General features: G+C 36.5%; 1 protein-coding gene and 1 pseudogene across 1 annotated transcript in view; one reads left to right on the top strand and one right to left on the bottom strand.

The window, feature by feature from the left end:
• NXPH2 (neurexophilin 2) overlaps positions 1-20456 on the top strand; it is a 100539-nt gene that overhangs the window by 57805 nt on the left and 22278 nt on the right. The gene's annotated exons all lie outside the window — the stretch shown is intronic.
• On the bottom strand, positions 8936-10781 carry LOC102894273 (annotated as a pseudogene).

Genomic DNA, 20456 nt, shown 5'->3' with positions numbered 1-20456 from the left:
AGAGCTCATACAACTCAATGATAAAAAAACAATCCAAGCAAAAAATGGGCAGAGGACCTGAATGAACAGACACTTCTCCCAAGAAGACATACAAATGGCCAACAAACGTGAAGATTCTCAACATCACTATCTATTAGGGAAATCAAAACCACAATGAGATACCATCTCACACCTGTTAGAATAGTTGCTATCAATAGGACATGTAATAACATGTGTTGGAGAGGATGCAGAGTAAAAGGAACCCTCATACACTGCTGGTAGGACTGAAAATTGGTACAACCACTATGGAAAACAGTATGGAGGTTCTGCAAAAAATTAAAATAGAATTACCATATGACCCAGCAATCCTTCTTCTGGATATCTACTCAAATTTTGAAAATATTTATTCATAGAGATATGTGCACCTGGGTATTCATAGCAGCATTATTCATGATAACCAAGACATGGAAACAACCTAAGTGTCCTTTAATAGATGATTGGATAAAGAAGATGTGGTACATATATACAATGTAATAAGAAAAGATATAAGAAAAGATAAAATAAGAAAAGATAAAATACTGCCATTTGCAACAACAAGGATGGATCTTGAGATTATCATGCTAAGTGAAATAAGTCAGACAGAAGAAGTCGAGAACCATATGATTTCACTCATATATGGTATATAAAAGTGAAAGCAACAAATGAACATGACAAAGAAACAGAGACTCATGGACACAGAAAATAGTTTATTGATTACCAGAGGGAAGTCAGGGACAAAGAGAAGTAGATAGGAGTAGTAGGGTTGAAATATATGGTGACGGAAGGAAATTTAACTTTGGGTGGTATACATGCAATGCAATACACATGTGACGTATTATTGAATTGTATGCTTAAAATTGACATGATTTTATTAACCAAAGTCAAATTGAATTTTTAAAAAGGAGGAAAAAAATGAGGGTATATCCAACATCATTGGGGTATATAACAGTCACGTAATAAATTGTTGAATTAATGAATGAATCTTTTAAAATAAGGAGACAATATAATACAATCATACTAGTAGTGATCTAATCGTGATATTTTATTTCCTTTTTGATTTAGTATTCCCCCACTCCCATCACATACACACACACACAGCAAGAGAGAAGTCTGGACAGAAAATACATTTATTTTATTCCAGTGAAAATTTTGAGGCCAGAAATAACCAATAATTATAGTCCAAATCAGTGATCTATTGCATTAGGACATATATTTAAGCTCCTACACTTTCATAACAACAGGAAAAAAGAAAGTTCTCCTCGCTGATTTTTCTGTCCTGTTTTGTTCCACTAACTGTATTTTTTAACATAATTTTAGAGAAATGCACTGAATCAGCTTGGGCCAATAGAAACTAAAATTTACCTTGTGCAAAGATAAAAATCAATATCTGGAGAATTGTTTGATAATTCACAATGAAAACAGGAAGAGTCGATAAGAAAAACACGCTGGATTCCCCAGTCGGCTGCATTGTGAATCTGCATGAAACAAAAGGCTGGGCAGGATTCCCCTGTGCCCAACTGTCCTGCCCCAGTCCTATTATCTGGGCCCATAGCACCATCACAAAACATACATCGTGATAGCATTTCTCTTGGGATCCTGGACAAATGGAGATTTTGCTTGCACCGATTTTGAAATTTTTTTAAAAAAGTTTTCTCCAGTTGACTTTAAATGCAGTTAAAGCCAATCTTTAGAAAGAGTTTTCTATTTCTTGTATTCTTCTTTCCTATTCATTTTGTTTTCCTTATTGAAATCAGGAGATAAATACTGAGCACACCGGATAACCCAGCACCATGCGGCAAAGTTGTGAGTAATGTTCACTCAGGTTTCATTTTGTCTTTCTTCCTTTGGAGCCTTCTAAAGATGGCCAGGGAAGAAAATAATCTGTTACTCTCAATGTAGAAGAATTCATCTTCAGACTATTTGGCTCAACACACAACTAAGGAACTTTGGCATGCTTCCCTGTAACTCTGAGGTTTGCTGCTCCAATCAAAGGAGGTCAGCCTTAGTCAAAAGGGCAGCGATGAAGGACCCACTCCCAGTTCCAGGTCAGAGCCTCCTGGTAGGGTGGAAGCAAATCCTAAAGGGTCTTCCAATCTAGTTTTCTCCCAACAGGAAGATCCCTTGGACCTAGTAGGGACTATTTCTCCACAGTTACACATTTATGGCCTGAAAGCACTGGATAATTTATTTTATTTTTTTTTTCATTCAGAGCATTTTCATGAGCAACCAACATTTAAAATTATCTCAAGACAATCACTAATGGTAGACATATCTGAGAGAAGCAAGAATTGGAGAGAACTTTGCACAATATATATATTAATATGGCCTCTAGTTGTTCCTTTTTCAATAATGTTAGCTGAATGCCTGCTGTGTTGGTGTGGACATGTAAGGTATAGACAGACATACAAGACATGGGCCTTGTCCTCAAGGAGTTTTCTTTTCATACATGGAAATAAAGGCTGAGCCCAATAGTGCAATGGAGTTTGTGCTCAGTGGCACAGAATAATCAAATGTGGAACAGTAAAGTAACTCCTAAGAACATAGAGAAGGAGAGGAAAAAAGCTTTGCCTTCTGAAAGCCAAACTAGAAAGGTACACTTAGACACATCCACAGTGGCTGAATTTGGTCTGAGGATAAACCAAAGATCGTAAGCTAATGCAGATTTGGGGGAAAGTAAAACTATATTCAAAGATGCCCAAATGCCTCAAGGAGTGTGTGGGGTGGAGGTGGGGAGTGAGGTGTAATGTTGTGGTGAAATATATTTAGTCTTTTTGAAGTAAAACTGAATTGACAGAAGGTTGTCAGTTCAAAGAGGAGGTAACTCCCAAATCTAGTCCTCATTGCCCTAAGAAGATGAGCAATTTATATCCTGTGACAAAGGAATCCCCATTTGGCTCATAAAGCAAGCAACTTATTTTGATTCTACACTCACTTAATATTCTGTTTATAAATTGGCTTCTAGAGTAAGTCTATCCATCAGGGAGATACTCTTCTACTCATGTGACATACATATTCTATCCATGTAGGTTATAACTGTCATTGTAAATTAATTAATGTAATGGCATTCTGCAGTGCATGTGCATGTGTACACACACACACACACACACACACACACACACACACACACACACTAGTTCCCTGAGATCAGGTAATTATTCCTAAGAATAATTCTGCTCAGAATATGCTGTTCATAGTCAGACTCCATACTTACCAGCCTGAGGACCAGAGCCTGACATTAGTGAATGCCCCAAGGTGACCTGATTGAGACCATTTATCCACTAGCCATCTGCCCTCTTCTAGTGACACCCCAAGCTCACTGAATGGTTTTCAGATCAAGCTAAAACATGAACCAAATGTCACAAACTATGCAAGAGGATATACATTTCGCTTCTAGCTGGAGTCATCAAGGAAACTCTATCTTTGAACAAAATGTAGAGATTCATTAGGAAAAGGTCCTTGGTGAATGAGAACCCAAAGGCCAAGTCATGAACCAGACACAGAGGGACGTGCATAGCCTGGGCAGAGAGGAGCTGATAGGAAATAGTGGGAGATAGTGTGGGAAAGGTGGTTTGGGCCATCATGGGAGGTCTGAACTGCTAGAATCAGGCGTTTGAATTGTATTGTGTAGGAACTGCTGAACAATTGAAGGGTTTGGGTAAGAATTCATGCTGTAAGTGCTATACTATGATTGCAGCTGACAAGATGGATTCAACTGAGGTGCAACTTAGAGGCAAAGAGACAAGTTTGGACAAGTTTGGAAGCCATTGTAATGAGGTAACTATGTCTTCAAGTAGGATGGAGGCAGATGGATGACTGAAAAGAAAGTTTAAGTGCTAGAAAAAGGATGAAGGAAATGTCAACTGAAGTATCCATTAATTAGTCAGCCTCCTGCCTCTGGCTAAAATTATTTAAATAGAATTATGCCAGTCGTAGGACAGCATTGTACAATATCAGAGTCAAAAGGAGGGTCTCGCCTCATTTTAATAAGTGCGGATCTGGCTCTAGGAAGATGGCAGTAAGATGCACATTAACTAAGGAGCAGGGACAAGAAATGCTGAGTGGGGTAAGGTCAGGCAAAGACTGAGGAAAGGGGGAGAGGGGTACCAACTTGGATCGGTGTTGGGCCTGGTGGTTTAGATGAGCTAGAGTCATAGGTGGATTAGACTGCTTCAGCCAAGAGGGAAACAGAGAGTGAGCGAGTGAATGAAGCTATAAATTGGAGAGTAATCGGCCTGAGGCACAGAAAAAAAGGCCTTAGAGGAATTCCAGTGAGGAACTGCAGATCTGGGGCTGGTAACTATAATAGCTTATAGTGAAATTTGTCTTATGTAGTCTGAGGTGGAATAAGGATGATGGGTAACTTCGAGGTAACCCCTGGTTAAACTATCCACTCTGCTTGGGTCTTAAGATGTAAATTGGAAATCTTGTACATTGCTGGTAGGAATGTAAAATGGTGCATTTGTGTGGAAAACAGTTTGATGGTTCCTCAGAAAGCTAAACATAGAATTACCATATGATCCAGAAGTTATACTTTTTAGGTATTGAAAAGCAAAAAAAAAAAAAATTGAAAGAATTGAAAACAGGGGCTCAAACAGATACTTACACACCAGTGTTCATTGAAGAATTTATTTACAATAGCTAAAGGTAGAAACGACCCAGATGTCCATCAACAGATGAATGGATAAACAAAATGTGGTACATACATACAATTGAATGTTATTCAGCCATGAAAAGGAGTGAAGTTCTGATATATGCTACAACATGCATGAATCTTCAAAGCATTATGCTAAGTAAAATAAGCCAAGCACAAAAGGACAAAAATTGTATGAGTCCAGTTGTAATATAAAATATCTAGAAAAGGCAAATCTATAGAGCCAGAAAGTAACTTACCAGGACCTTGGAGTGAATGCAGAGTTATCGCTTAATGGCTAAAAAGTTTCGATTTGAGGTGATGAAAACATTTTGAAAATAGATAACAGTGATTGTTGTATAATAACATGAATGCAATTAATGCTTTTGAATTGTACACTTAAAAATTGTTGAAATGTAAATTTTATGTTATGTATTTTTTACCAGAATTTTAAAAACATTTTTTTAAAAAAATAGGAAGCTGTGAAGTCTGCTTGTAGGGCACAGTTTGAGCCTATGAGTTCCTGAGAGGTCGTCCCTCTCCTCCTCAGGGATGCCGTGCTCTACAGCCGCCCCTATTGCCCTGAGGGGATAGAAGACGGGGCCACTCTATGACCACCACATCCGTCACAACCACAACTGACAGCCTATATCCCAGCTGCCCCGGTGACTCCCAGAGTCAGTCCTGTGGGATCTAAATAGCTTTGTCGTTGATTAGAATTAGCTCCACTGCCAGTCCCTGCTGCTAGAATACACATGAGACTAGGCGAATCGGAAGTGCTGGTTTCTGCAGCTTTTTGTTTGGTAGAATGCCAGAGAACACAGCTTTTGCTGTCATAATTGGTCTAAATTTAAACGCTCACTTGTTTTTGTTTCAAATTGGTTTGTGTGTGCATGGACACAGACTAGGTTTGTGGGCAGAGAGTATATTTTGTCAACATGGAGAAAATGAATGAGAGTTTTTTGTTATCTAAACTAGCCCTTGTTTTCAGTCTTGATTTCTGTATGGGTTGATAAATGTTCTTTGAGTCAAGGAGAGGTTGAAACCCAACTACTTAATTGGAGGTTTTCCAGTTCACAGTAGTTAACTTTTCTACAACTTGTCTCCTTAATTTAGAACAACATTCAAAGAATAATAAGCATTATATCTCACCTTAGTTTGGGCTTATTTCTTGACTTCTGGGTAGATTATTCAGAACTAGAAGGCATGTATTGTCTTTCAAGAGTTTTCAGTAAGTTTGTGAAAGGAAAAAAAATTGTCTCAAATTTTATTAGCGATTTTCAGTCGGATTGCTAAACGGAGTGATTTAGTATTTTTCAGTGAATGCAGCATTAATTTGCATATTAAATTGCATTACATCTGCCTCCATTAATGAAATTATTTTTAGATTTAGGCAATCAATACAGTCTTTTGCAATATTCAAATCCTAACATAAGAAATAATGCTGGTTCAATTGTACATTCAAGTACTTTCTAAAACATCTTAATTCATCTATGCTCATTCTTCTCCCAAGTTTAGGTTCATGGCTTTGGTGATACTTGCGAAGTTGTTCGTGTATATGATGGCTGGGAAAAGTAGCAGATGTTTTTGTTTTTATTTTTTTTCTAGATAAGCCTTTCTTGTCATCCTATGCCAGAAACAGAAGGAAATTTCTCTGATTTAAACACATTTATTGAATACCCTGTGTATTAGGCTAAATGCAATTGTGGACAAGCCAGGCATGGTGCCATGCATGAGGCTCTGCTGGAAGACAGCCTTGGCATCTTGGGACAACCACAGTTGTGGCTGCAATCACCAATTATTCCACGAGGAAGCAATGAAGGCAGTATCTATAGTACTCATCTTGACTGCTCAGGGAGCCTTCTGACAGGGTCAGATTTTAAAAAGGCAGACTCAGTTCTTGCTTATTAAATTAGCTGATGACATGAGGCTCAGAGAGAGGGGGCCAGGATATGTTGTTTGACAGAATTCAAAAGCCAAATCCACAAAGAAGAAAGTTAAAAGGGATTATTTTAAGGTCTGGCACTTGGATACAAAAAGAACACCACCAACAGAGGATAAAGGATATATGGTGATCAAGTATGAAAAAGTTTTAGTTGAAATAAAGTTGTGAGTCATCAATATGGCAAAAGCTTTCCAAATGTGCATAAGCTTTCCGGAATGCTTATGCAACCCTAGAATGTATTAATAGACTATGGTATTTAGTTAAAGAAAAACTGTAGCTTAAAACATTTGCAGGCAATATACACAGATGTCAAGCAAATGCTCTTTGAGGTCAGACAACTGTTTTTCAGATCCCATCTCCAGCTCACTGTGTAGTAGAATCTCTTTAGGAGTGAGTCAATATAAAAATATCGAAAGCACATTACATTTTTTAACTTGAACTATGAATGTTCAGTCTTTCACATACTTTTTTGGCACAAGATCAGGCCTTTTTCTTTGAGGGTGGAGCTTACCTTCAGTTAGAACACACTGGTGCAGCCATATCTGTGGATTGGGACCCGACTCCATTCTTGTTAGCTGGGTGTGTGTTCTGATGGGGTGTAACAATATTTGGAATATCACCCCTCTGAATGTGAGCCCTCTGGAGATTTTTGTTTTCTCATTTAAATAAATCCCATCTTTAATAAATTATCTAAGATATCTAGCTTTTTTTTAAGGAGCAAGTACCTGAAGACATCTTCCAATCAAACCAAATCGTTCTAGAATTTTATTTTGTTTTTCCTTTTTTCTTATACAATTTTCTTGCTCTTGTTTCAACAGTAATATTTTAAGAGACTCATCTGCAACAAGTTTCTCCAGTCATTCAACTTAATTTTTATATAAATGATAACTTTCTTTTCTCACTCATGCTTCATCAGCTTATGTAATTTTTCATTAAATTACACGATTAAAATGACCAATATAACTGGCATAAACAGAATGAGGACAGACAGCTGTCTCACATAAAACTCAAGAGAAGAAAGTAGGTACTAGAGAAAAGCCCACTAGTGGTGGGCAGTCATTGTACTATGAAACAGGATCCTGATCAGAGTGTAGTCACCAGAAAGGTTATCAGTATTGAAGAGTCGCTTATGATTGGTGGAAGTAGAGGCATTTAGTCTAAAAAGGAGTTGGCTCAATGATATGAATTTCCTTGACTGTTGGAAGGTTTATGATATGGAATATTCTCTAGGAATCCTGAGATAGGTAAAGGTAGGATAGAGGTAGAGAACACAAACCACTGAATAACATTATAGGCAGACAAATTTCAGCTCACACCAGTACTGTTGTGAATGTTAAAGAAGAATTTAAAGATGACATAGGATCTCTCGGTAGTGTTGGTGTAGGACAAATTCAGGATATGGTAGGGAATTCAGTTACATGATGATAACTTCTCAAATTGTAATGGCAATGCAGAGAAATCATTAATTGAGGAAAATCTACTAAGAAGGAAAAGGCGGAAGACACAACTTGGGCTTTTAGATTGCCAAAATCAGAGTAGTCCTCAATGTCATTGCTCCATCTTAACTTTAAAGAACACATTGTCTCTTTCTCTTTTTTAAGAAGGCAAATGTTCATTTATTTATTATTTACTGAGTACCTATGATGTACCAGGCATTGGGGATATAAAGATCTCTAAGGCACAAGACCCTCAGTGTTGTAGTGGAGCCGAACGAGTAGCCACTCACAGTCCAAAGTGGAAGCGGCAGTGATGGAAATGTGCACAGATCCTACTGATGCACAAGTTGATCTTAGAGCAGATTGTGACATCAGGAAGAAAGAAGAGATTTGCCTTAAGATAGACTGAGGGCCTGCAAAAAAAATGTGGCATGAGGAAATCCAGTTTTTCGAAGTCTTGATTTTAAAAAACCAAAATGCTTTCTGAGGATGAAAATGTGTCATAGGTAATGCTACCTATGAATTTTACTCAGATCTGATTTCAAGCACCAAAATAATTCATTCGATTGAGGAGTAGAATATAACTTAAGCTAAAGAATAAACAAATGTTTTTGTATCTGAGTGAAGTACTAAGTGAGGCACTAAGATTATTGAGGAAAATTCTTTGCTATATGGCTTACATCATCATCTTTCTAAGGGAAAGTAAGATAAGCTTCTACTGCCAGGTTTACAAAACATCATTTAATGATTGCAGTTCATTTTCTCTGGCATGAGAAACAACCACTGTGATAACACTGATAATACACATAATGCACAACTAAAAACAGGTAGCCAAAAAAATCTATCATAATTCTAATGGCAACAGTATGTCCCAGTCACACACAGATAGTATCCTGTATTTTCCATTCAGCATACAATGATTGTCCAGTCACTGTCTTCTCTTCTGTACTGAATATCAGTCATTTATCCAAGATCCAGCTTGTAAGCTTAGGCCCATTCTCCATAGTTGCAATGTGTAGTCTCTTGTACAGTATATCAGAAAGTGGACAAACAATACGGGCTGTGCCAGAGCCAAACATCCCCCTCACTGGTTTCTGCTCTAGGGCTATTGTCAAGTCACCCATGGTAAGGTACCTCTCCTCTACACCTTAAATTCACTGCACTTGTGTGCCAGGCCCAGAATGCTCTGCCATGTCACTCCTGGAAGAATGATGCCATCTAGCAGAAGAGTTTCCAGTGCTTCTTCTCCATCTTCATTTATCTAGTAGAGAAAAAGATTCATAGTTCCAACTTCCGTTATCTCATTATCCTCTCCATAGAGCCACAGAACATGCTGACACCTGTTATTGCTTCACATTGGGCAAAAAGAGATGAGCCATAATTCCCTCTCATCTTGTAGTCCCAGTCCCACCTTTCCAGGCTCTTACAGACTTCAGACTGGCCCACAGGGATACTGGATTAAAGGTTCCACTTGAAAAATAAAAACCCACTGGACTCAAGATTACGAAGATCAGGGCTTTGGTAGGCTTCTCGACTCCAAGAGAAGGCTCAGTTCCGATGAGTGTAGGACAAATATATAGACTAGCAAATGTTGAATATAGGAGCCCTTCTTGATCCAATTTCACAAGCTGTTGAAAATACTTTGAAAGCTCTTCCTCGTCAAATTCCAGCAAAGCTGCCCTTACAGCAGATCGGTACGTTCTGTCCATGTTGAAAGGACCGAATGAGTTTGAAAGAGTCAGATTTCATTATCCACTCCTCGAAATGCCTTCATTCCTTCAAATAAATCTGCCACATAGTGCAAACCAATGAGCCAGGATGCAATGACAGGTTTTTGAAGAGGCTTATATGATTTCTCTTAATCGAATTCTGAGGACCACTCAACTATCAACATGTGATCCATGAAAGCAGTTCCAGAAACCAGAGTATTTTGGTCTGTTTTTTTCTTTAAAATACTGGTTGGTGTGGTTATTAGATATTTCGTCTTAAAAGTCCACATCACCTCTTTTGATCCTGCTTCTCTAGTACATTCTTCGGTGCGTCCATCATTGCATCTTTCATTGTTCTGGCAGTTGTGGGAATAGCTGGAGCTGAGCAGAGGACAAACCCCATGTGTCCCAGGTCTCCCCTGTATCTGAGTTGGAGGCTGCAGGAATGTTTGGAGGAGTCCCTTGGCTGGTGGCTGTTACATGTGGTGGGCAGGACTGCTCACTTTCCTCTTTAAAAGAATGATTATTGTCTCAAGATATGTATTTTGATACATAGATGTTCTTATTCTCTTTCACTATGAGAATTACATATCTCAAACCAAGGAGAAAGAAACACAGATCTTACTAATATTATTCATAACAATATTTTCTGGAATAGGATTATTTCACATCTCTACTACATGAAGATTTGTTAAGTGAATTTGTTATAATTTAAAATGACTTACAGATCTGAAAAGAAATATATAAGGTTGATAATGCTTAATAGTGCTTACTTTGAAAAATATGGTGATGAGTCCTACCCCGTTGAATAAAATCCACTTGACATAGTTGTAGCTGTCAGCGTATAGAAATCTAATAGGATAAATTATTTTCTTATTAGTAGACAAGACACAATAGCTGCATTTAATAGTCTTTACCTTTAGGTAATTGTCACATTTCGAGGAATATAATTTGAGCCCCAGTATATCTTTGCTCCATTCCATAATAGAGTTTTGGTGTACTTCACGGCCATAAATTTCCGATTTAGAATCCCTTTGAAGCATATCGATACAAACAGGAAAAGTATCTTCCCTTCGCATGTGGCTGTGCCAATCCAAATTAACTCAGACTTCTTCATAAAATGATTTATCTCATCTGGACCCTCTAACATGAAAAGCTGATACTGGTACTACAGTATTGATTGTTTATAGTCTGCTTCTGTTCTGATTGGTGGGCGCTGACCAGCTTCCATACAGATTGATGAGTACTCATGCTGAATTAGGTATTAGATCTAGTTAATATCACCACATTAGAATCCCTTGCAGAGCATAATACCCAGGAAATACTCAGGCTCCACATCTCCCTCATTCTGATTTAATTGGTCTGAGGTGGCATCAGCTTTCTAGGTCAGTGTGTCTCAAACCGTCTGTGTAAATGACCAGTTGTTGCTATTTTTGCTTGTTTTAGGTTCCAAACTGATATTTTTGTAAATGAAATGAAAACCACATGATTGGATGCTGTTGTAATGTCAGATTGCTATAAAAGTTTCTAAACACAGAAGTGTTTATCTTTGATTAGTGACAGTTTATGGGTCATATTTTAAGGAGCACTGATAATGACACAAATCCGGAGTAGTAAACCAGAGGCTCAGAGATCCTGGGTTGTCTGTCAGTCCTTGCCTTCCATATAACTTCTTACACTTCTACTTGTATTTTATACTTTAATAGTCTGAAGACTTCTTTTTTTTTTTTTTTTTTTAAGTCAGGACCATTTATTGTAAGGAATCGGCTCACATGATTATGAATGCTGGCAAGGCTCAATATCTGCAGGGTGAGTCAGCAGGCTCTAGACCCAATATTTCAGTTCAAGTTCAAAGGCAGGAAAAAAGCCAATATTCTGGTTCAAGGGCTGTCGGTCAGAAAGAAGTCTTTCTTACTCAGGGAAGGGTCAGCGTTTTTGTTCTATTCAGGCCTTAAACTGATTGGATGAGGCCAACTCACATTAGGGAGGACAACCTGCTTTACTCAGTCTACTAATTTAAATGCTAATCTCATCCAAAAACACTCTCACAGAAACAGCCAGAATGATGTTTGACCAAATATTTAACCACCCTGTTGCTCAGTCAAATTGACCATAAAATTAAGCATCACACCATGACACATAGGAAAATGCTAGGCCTTTATCAAATCTTCTGTATCAGAGGCATTGTCTAAGGCTCCGAGGAACACAAGGTGGCTCAGATCCAGGTTTTGCCCTCAAAAGGCTCACATCGGTATCGGGCAAGAGAATGCAGCTAGCATGCATTCACACCATTAAAATGCAATTTAGTAAGTGATGTAATAAAGTCACATCCAGAGTGGTACTGTAGGAGAAGTCCTGTGGCTCACAAGTGTTCCATAAGTTTGATATGAAACCATTTAGATTTTTTCGAATAGTCTCCCTTTTTAATCCACCAGCTTAATGATAAATAGAAAGAAACACATAATAGATTCCCAATAAGGACATGTTTCTCAATCAGGAGGTTGTTTACCAGCCTTTTTTAAAAAAATAATAGTTGTTATCACCATGCTAAGCATCCATTGCAATGAGCATAAAAAACCGCTGTCACTTATGTTTCATTATATTGGCCCAATTCACATTTAGTTACATCATGTCCTAAATATTGTAACTGAAGCAGAATCCTTGAGACTCCCGTAAAACAGAGGTAACAATAAAAGCTTAAAATCTGGTGTGTTTAGAACCTGTGCTAGATTTTAGTAATATACCACTCAAACGCCTACTGGGCTGCTAGATAAAGAGCCCCCGGGATCCATCTTTCAGTTGCACTCAAGTAGCTGGAAATAGTTTGCTGTGGCACCTCTGCCTTTAAAGGCACTGGGGACTTATTATTTTAATCCTTGTACAGCCTGATTTATCCCTTCAAACATCTGTCAGCTGTGCTTTGTCTTGAAATTGGTGCCGATGCTACTGCTGATTTTTCAACAGCAGCTGGGAGATGTTCATTAGTTAGACTCTCAGAGGGTGTGTATGTCTGTAATATTTTCTTTTACTAATGATCTCTGAAGCATTAAATATTATGCATCCCATATCTACAGAAAATCTTGGGATTTTTATTTCCCTGCTTAAAGATTTGAAGCATTAGGTTTTACTCAATTAGCTAAATTATTAACAACCCAGTCCCTGAGTACTGGAGATATAAAAGAAAAATGGACTTTAAGTTCCTGGGCTAAAGACATGTTATTTAACACAGGGGAAAGAACATGGCCCATTCTCTCCAGCAGATATAAATAAGAGCTGAAGCACCATTTTTCTTAAATGATTTCCAAATTAGTTTGTCAATAGAACAGTCCTTGATTTAGCGCTCATTAAACTTGATTGAGCTCTCATTCGCTTTACCTTCTTGTATATTCAGAACAGAGGAGAGGAGAGAGGTTCTTTTGCCCTCTTAAACTTCTCTATCTTCCCTTTAGTTGGCCACGGTGAAAGCTCTTATTTGTCTGCTCAAAGATTTAAAGATCTTTCACTCATTTTGTTCTTAACACCTGGTGACTTACTTCTCATATGTAGACAAAAGCAGCAGCATTTTATCCTGTATTTGAAGCATTTAATACTCTGTCAAAGAAGTCATCTGCACCTCTGGCTTCATTGTTGCTGTGCTTCCATCGTTATTATTTTTTTTTCCTCCAGTTAATTTATTCAGGTTATTTGTGTCTGGAGGGGGTGGAGTAGGAAGGTAACTCAAGAAACATTTTGAATCTTCTGTAATTCTGGTAGAAGATGCTGTGGATGGGAGCCATGAGGTATTATGACACTATGGGCCAACTTTATAATTTTACTCAACTTAGGACCTGGCAAAGGTCCTGGAATAAGTCTGGAATGTATTAAAAGATAAAGAGCTTCTAGAAAATGATAGAGTAGCCTTGAAGTTGCAGAGAATTCTCCCAGCATTCCTCACACTTGCCTTACCCTAAACCAGAGTAACAGACCATGCCTCTCCACCTCTCCTTCCCCCTAACAGGCAGCCGGCAGGACCTGCTCCCTACAAAAGTTAGCTAGCTCTGAGCATGCCTGTGCCTGTTCCTGTGCCTGTGCCTCAGCCTCACATAGAAGTGGAATATTATCCAGCAAATTTCCACAAAAGCCATAAGACAAATTCTGTAAGCAGGCTCGAGGCGAGTTTCTGTAGCATATGGATGCCACTGTTTTGCGATGTGTACTATAGGCCTTGAGCTCTTTGAAGAAAGGATTTGTGTCTTATTCATCTCTGAATCCCCCTGAAATATTGAAAAGCCCCATCACACGATGAAAAAGACAAAAGTGTTCAGAATTAGACAACCAGTTTCTCAAATCCAGATTGTAATCTCTCCAAGCCTTAGTTTCTTCCTCCATACAATGCAGATAATATCCAACCGATCCTAAGACCCTAATCATCAAACACATAATAAACCAGTGAATGGTCTTCCTTTTAACTTTCCTTCTCCAGTGACTTGTGTATAATTCGTTTTCAAAAAATAGTGTGGCTCCTCCCCGGGACCTGTTTTTAATTCTCTTTCCTCTTGTCCTCTACCCTATTCATCTTATTCCTATCCCCTTTATTAAAACCCTTTCTGTTTTCTTTAGTTTACCTTTTCTTTTTCTTTCTCACATTTATACCTCAAGTCTGATAATTGTACTCAGTTCTGCCAACCACTGGGCATTCCTTAGACTAATTGATGCTTTTCCAGGCTAACAGTATCATTGACCTTTATCCTAAAACAAGAAATAATCTACTCATTCACTTCTCACCCACTTAGGCCAGCAGATTGCAAATCCTCCAGGAATCAGATAAACTATTGCACAGTTCAAATCCTCCCAAAGGGGACAACAGGACTATTACTGCCATGCTATCTACTTGATTGCTCTTGTTTGTTTGTTTTTTTTTTTCCCTAGAAGGTATTATCATGAATAGTTTTACAATTGAGTCTATTTACCATATTTACAATTCTTCCTGCCTGCCTTTGTTGCCTTTCTTAAAACACCATTCTCTACATCTCTTTCAAACTGCCTCCTTCCAGTGCCAAGGTAACTCTTGCTTGAGGCTCCAGGGAATGAGAACAGATGTGAAATTCTCCTGCAGTTAAAAGATATCAGTGCCACTGTGTTTCAACCGCTGATATGAACCAACAGATAATTACAGTTTAAAATTAGTATTTTAATGAACCAGTCTTAGCAAATCTCCCAGGCATTCAAGAAACAAGCAGGAGAGGGGTATTAATTGAGAAGTCCAACAGACGGATAGTCAGCAGTACTGATCTGATAGAGAGTTGGACATTCCAGTTTTTATGTGATACAAGAGGCAGGGAAAAGCCCATATTTAAAGGTGAACCGATATGCCTAAAGAGTGTTAAAAAAAATTCCACTGAGTAAATTGGAAGATCTAATTGGTTTTATTTAATGATTCATAAATTGGGCAATATCCCATCTTAGCAAATAGAAAGATGCTCCAAGGTCTGTACAAAATGGAGAGCTTTTATAGGCAGAAGTGGGCAGCAAAAAAGGAAGCTTCTTGCAGAGTGCATTATTTCAGGCATCACCTTCCTTTGGGGAAGTTTGAGGGTCTCTTAGGCAGATTACCTCACTAGTTGCAGACCAGGTAATTCCAGATTGATTGTTTAAAGGTCACATTCCTGGGAGAAGCTAAAGCTGCAATTAAGTCTTGGTTTGCTGATGTGGGACTTAGCGCAAGTGACTTGATTCTGAGTCTGCTGTTTCTTCTTGTTGGGATTTTTGTTTGTTTGTTTGTTTGTTTATTTTTTTGACAAGAGCAGTGTCAAACTCTAATCAATCATAAATCTGAGACTTCAATCCAAGAATCTAAAATTAAATATCAGAGCCAAATATATAGGAAAATAAATTCCTCATCCATATAAACCTAGTGGCAAGGTTCTCTTTTTCCCTTTCAGAGATGACTGACATCATTAAATATTTATGTGGCCTGATACCCCACAGTAATCGTAAGCAGTATCATAAACTGTTTGAGCAAAATAGAAATGTTAGAAAACAATAGTAGGTGATAGAAAGATGCTCCAAGGTCTGTACAAAATGGAGAGCTTTTATAGGCAGAAGTGGGCAGCAAAAAAGGAAGCTTCTTGCAGAGTGCATTATTTCAGGCATCACCTTCCTTTGGGGAAGTTTGAGGGTCTCTTAGGCAGATTACCTCACTAGTTGCAGACCAGGTAATTCCAGATTGATTGTTTAAAGGTCACATTCCTGGGAGAAGCTAAAGCTGCAATTAAGTCTTGGTTTGCTGATGTGGGACTTAGCGCAAGTGACTTGATTCTGAGTCTGCTGTTTCTTCTTGTTGGGATTTTTGTTTGTTTGTTTGTTTGTTTATTTTTTTGACAAGAGCAGTGTCAAACTCTAATCAATCATAAATCTGAGACTTCAATCCAAGAATCTAAAATTAAATATCAGAGCCAAATATATAGGAATATAAACCTAGTGGCAAGGTTCTCTTTTTCCCTTTCAGAGATGACTGACATCATTAAATATTTATGTGGCCTGATACCCCACAGTAATCGTAAGCAGTATCATAAACTGTTTGAGCAAAATAGAAATGTTAGAAAACAAGTGTTAGTAGGTGAAATTGTTATAGTCTATTTTTTTAAATGTTTATAGTGCTAACTATGTATTTTGCGAAGGGCTTAATTGTTAAACAACCTATTCAATTAAAAGAAAAGGCATAGATAATGTTAAAAACAGTTTGAATGCTAGTTTAAAATGGACTATTAGATGCCTCCCTGTAGGGGCGCTAAAAGGATCTGGGCTCTTGCTTGGGGAACTTGGATTAGTTGCTTAAACTCTCTGTACCCTGATCTCTCATCCTCAAAATGATGTTATTACCATTTGCCTTACATGGCTTACTGGAAAATAGGGAAAACAAAATTCAGTGATGTTATCAAACTGCAAGGCTAGCATAAGGACATACCTACCATATGAATGGAACAAAGCCAAATTATTATATAGAGTGTGCTTTGAGGAAACCCACCATATAGCACACAAGCCTCAATTTATATCTCAACATATTTTGAATTAAAAGCCGCTATTAACAAGAAAATAAAAATAAACATGAATATATTCCTACAGCTAGTGTTTTGTACCCCAGCAAGAGACTGGCTGGGATCAGATAGAATACTTGCTCACCCAAATCTCTGACTCAGTCTAATCCCTGCAGAAAATGCTCACTCTTGCTAGCAACTATCTTTCTAAGAAACTAGGCATGGTGAGATCTGTCCTGACTCTCACCCCACCCTGGGCTAGCTCCCTTAACATAGATTCTGAACCCTAGTCATCATTCTTACTGCTGTTTTTAGGCCACCTTCCATCCCAAGGACTTGATGCTGCTCTAACAGAAAGTAGCTTCTAGATTAGATGAAGCAAAGAGGAGAATGTCCTGCCCTCTCTTCCACTGCTCTATTAAGGATGATTCTTCTTAATGAGCTATTCATAAGGTATCAACTAGTAACCCAGCTGAGTTGCTTCTTTACTTCCTCTGTTTTCAAAGCTCCACCTGGGCCAGTCTTGATTGGACAAGGGCAAGCACCCTGCATTGCTGTTTCCTTCCAGGGCTATAGGGCAGCTCTTGACATTCAGTAAACACTTTTATTCTTTTTGCCCACAAAAGATTAAATTTATACTTTATTGAGAACTGCAGTTTGCATTTATTTCAATTTTCTCTACTTATATAGCTGAAACTTTGTTACATACTGTTGATTAATTTGGGAGATTGCTTTATGTCGTGTGTATATATGTGTGCATATTTTTGTGTATATGTACATTCATATAATTTTCAATATTTTTCATTGTTGTTCATTGTAAGCACACTTATTAACCATCAAGTCCCAGATATTATGCTAGGCATCATATATATAAATATAAATTTGTTAAATGCCTTATTGTTTACAGTCCAGGCATTGAAGTAATTTGATTCCCAAAATTCTTTACCCTTGTCAATTTCACCAGACATTAGGAAACTAAATAATTCTACCTTAGGTAATAAGTTGCCTGAATGCATTAATGTTGCTCTGGGCATATTTTAGTTCTAGAATTTTATTTGAGAGGAGTAATTATTAAATTTATACCTGCTTACTACTATTTTCAAAATATAAAAATGTATTAAAAATAGGAGGTAAATTATCAGTGACCTTTCTGCCCATTTGTAACCTATAAGCATTTTAGGATATTCATTCTTTTCTCCATTCATATTTAATATACAGTGTAGTTGAACTAATACCATATATACAACTTTATAGCTATTTTAATGTAACCTTACAGAAGTAAGCATTCTCTCATGTTATTAAAACCCACGTCATTTTTAAATGCTGGTTAATAAGCTTTTAAATAAATATATTAGAGTTACTTACAATTTTTTTAAAGTTTTAGAGATATGAGTTGTTTGTAGTCTATTAAAATATAAATAACACTGTAGTAAACATCATTGTCCATGCATTACAGTTGGTATTTTGAAAATTTTTCTAAGGCTGGTACTTTAGAAGTGAAATTATTACATTAAAAGGAGTGAAGAATTTTAAAGCTATTTGTGCATATTATAAATTGCTTTCCAGAAATGCTCTACTAATTTATATTGTCATAACAAAGTGGAAGAAATATCCTTTCCAGCAGTAGATATTCTCATTCTTAAAAAATAAATTGTTCTCGTACATTTTATATTAGCTAATTTGTTAGTCGCAAAAGCCTCTGTTCTTTAATTTGTACTTGTTTGGTTAGTAATGACGTTGAACTTTTAACTGAATGTTAATATTACTGATTTATATTTTTTCTAAAGAGATTACTTTGATTATTTATCAGTTTATTATTTTTATTTTATTTTTCTTCAGTACATGCATTTTTTTTCAAATTAGTAATGTAAGTTTAATGTAGAAAATAAAACAGAGAGATAAGTACAAAGAAGGAACCAATAAATACTAAGAACCCATTATCCTGAGACTACCAATTAATGTTTTGGTATATGTCCTGTCAATAATTTTTAACATGTATATAAACTATTTGTTTTACAAAAGTGTATCACTTTTCTCCACTGGACAATATTTAATTTTTTATGTTATTAAATGTTCTTTATTTACATTATTTTGATGAATCACTAAATAAATTACATTTTAATGCTCCCATTAAATGGATGTACTGTATATTTTTGCCATTATGAATAATGCCATAGTTAACATGTTTGTACATAGATTATGTACATCATTTCTTTTAAATTTCTAATCAACTTTTAGGAGGCATAATTTAGTTATAATAAAATTAAATTATTTTAAGGATACAGACCCAAGATTTTGAAAAATGTATATACATGTGTAACTACCACCACAATCAAATATAGAACTTTTCCAATACCTTGAAAACTTCTCTCAAGTCCCTTTGTTGTCAGCACCACCACCAACTAACCACCCACTTGATCAAAGGCAACCACTGATTTGTCTATAGATTAGTTCTGTCTGTTCTCAAATTTCATATCAATGCATTCACATAGTATATATAGACTTTTAATTTCTGAGTCAGTAGTTTGTTTCTTTTTATCCTGAGTAGTATTTCTTTGTATGAAATTATCCATTTATATTGCTTTATAAAGAATTATATTTTATCTAATGGTATAATTGTGATTTTCCATTTGATTATTCATTATTTAATTATTTATATTTAATTGTCCATTATTCAGTCATTTAGATTGTTTTCAGTTTGAGGTTATTATGAGTAAAGGGATTATAAATATTTGTATAAAAGCCTCCATCTGGACATATGTAATCTTTTCTCATGGATAAATACCTAGGAGTAAAATTGCTGGGTCTTAGTGTAGGTATGTCTTTAACTTTATATGAAACTGCCAGACTGTTTTCCAAAGTTGCCTTTTACATCTTACTTTCCCACCAGCAATGTACAAGAGTTTTAATTAATACACATCTCTGCCACCATTTACTACTGTCAGTCTTTTTCATTTTAGCTACGGTGGTGGGTATGTAATGTTATCTCATGTGGATTTTATTTTAATTTCCCTGATATGATTAATGTGGTGGAGCATTTTATAATGAGCATATTGGCCATTTGTATATCTTTAGTGAATTATATCTCTTTTGCTTAACTGTTTTTCCCATTTTAAAAAATTGGATTTTCTTATGATTGAATTGAATGTCTTCATTACTATATTCTGGGTATAAACCCTTTGTAAGATAAATGTATTGTGAATATGTTTTCCCAGTCTGTGTGTTGTCTTACATTTTCTTAACAGAATCTTTCAAAGAGCAGACATTGTTAATTATGACATACAATTTTATCAAATATTTTTATGATATCCATATTCTATATTTTTATATTCTATCTTAAAAAAACTTTTGCTATACCAAGGTCTTGAAGATTACTTCCTTATTTTTCTAGAAATCTTATAGTTTTAACTTTTACATTTAGGTCTAAGATCCATTATATCCAATAATTAGCTCTATTAAGTCTAATTATTGTGTATGGTGTAAGAGTTTCATTTTTTCCACATGGATATCCAGATATTTCAGCACTATTTGTTGAAAAGACTACTCTTTCTCCATTCAATTCCTATAACACTTTATCGAAAATCAGTTGAACATATATGTGGGTTTGTTTCTGGGCTCTCTATTCTGTTCCAGTGCTCTATTTGTCTTTCTATACATCAGTACTTTTGAACATCATTTTACTGTAAGTTATATTTCTAAAAA

Source organism: Pteropus alecto, unplaced genomic scaffold, assembly GCF_000325575.1.
Source record: "Pteropus alecto unplaced genomic scaffold, ASM32557v1 scaffold3, whole genome shotgun sequence".
In the NCBI taxonomy this organism is placed as follows: Eukaryota; Metazoa; Chordata; class Mammalia; order Chiroptera; family Pteropodidae; genus Pteropus; species Pteropus alecto.
This window is presented reverse-complemented; position numbering and strand designations above follow the sequence as displayed.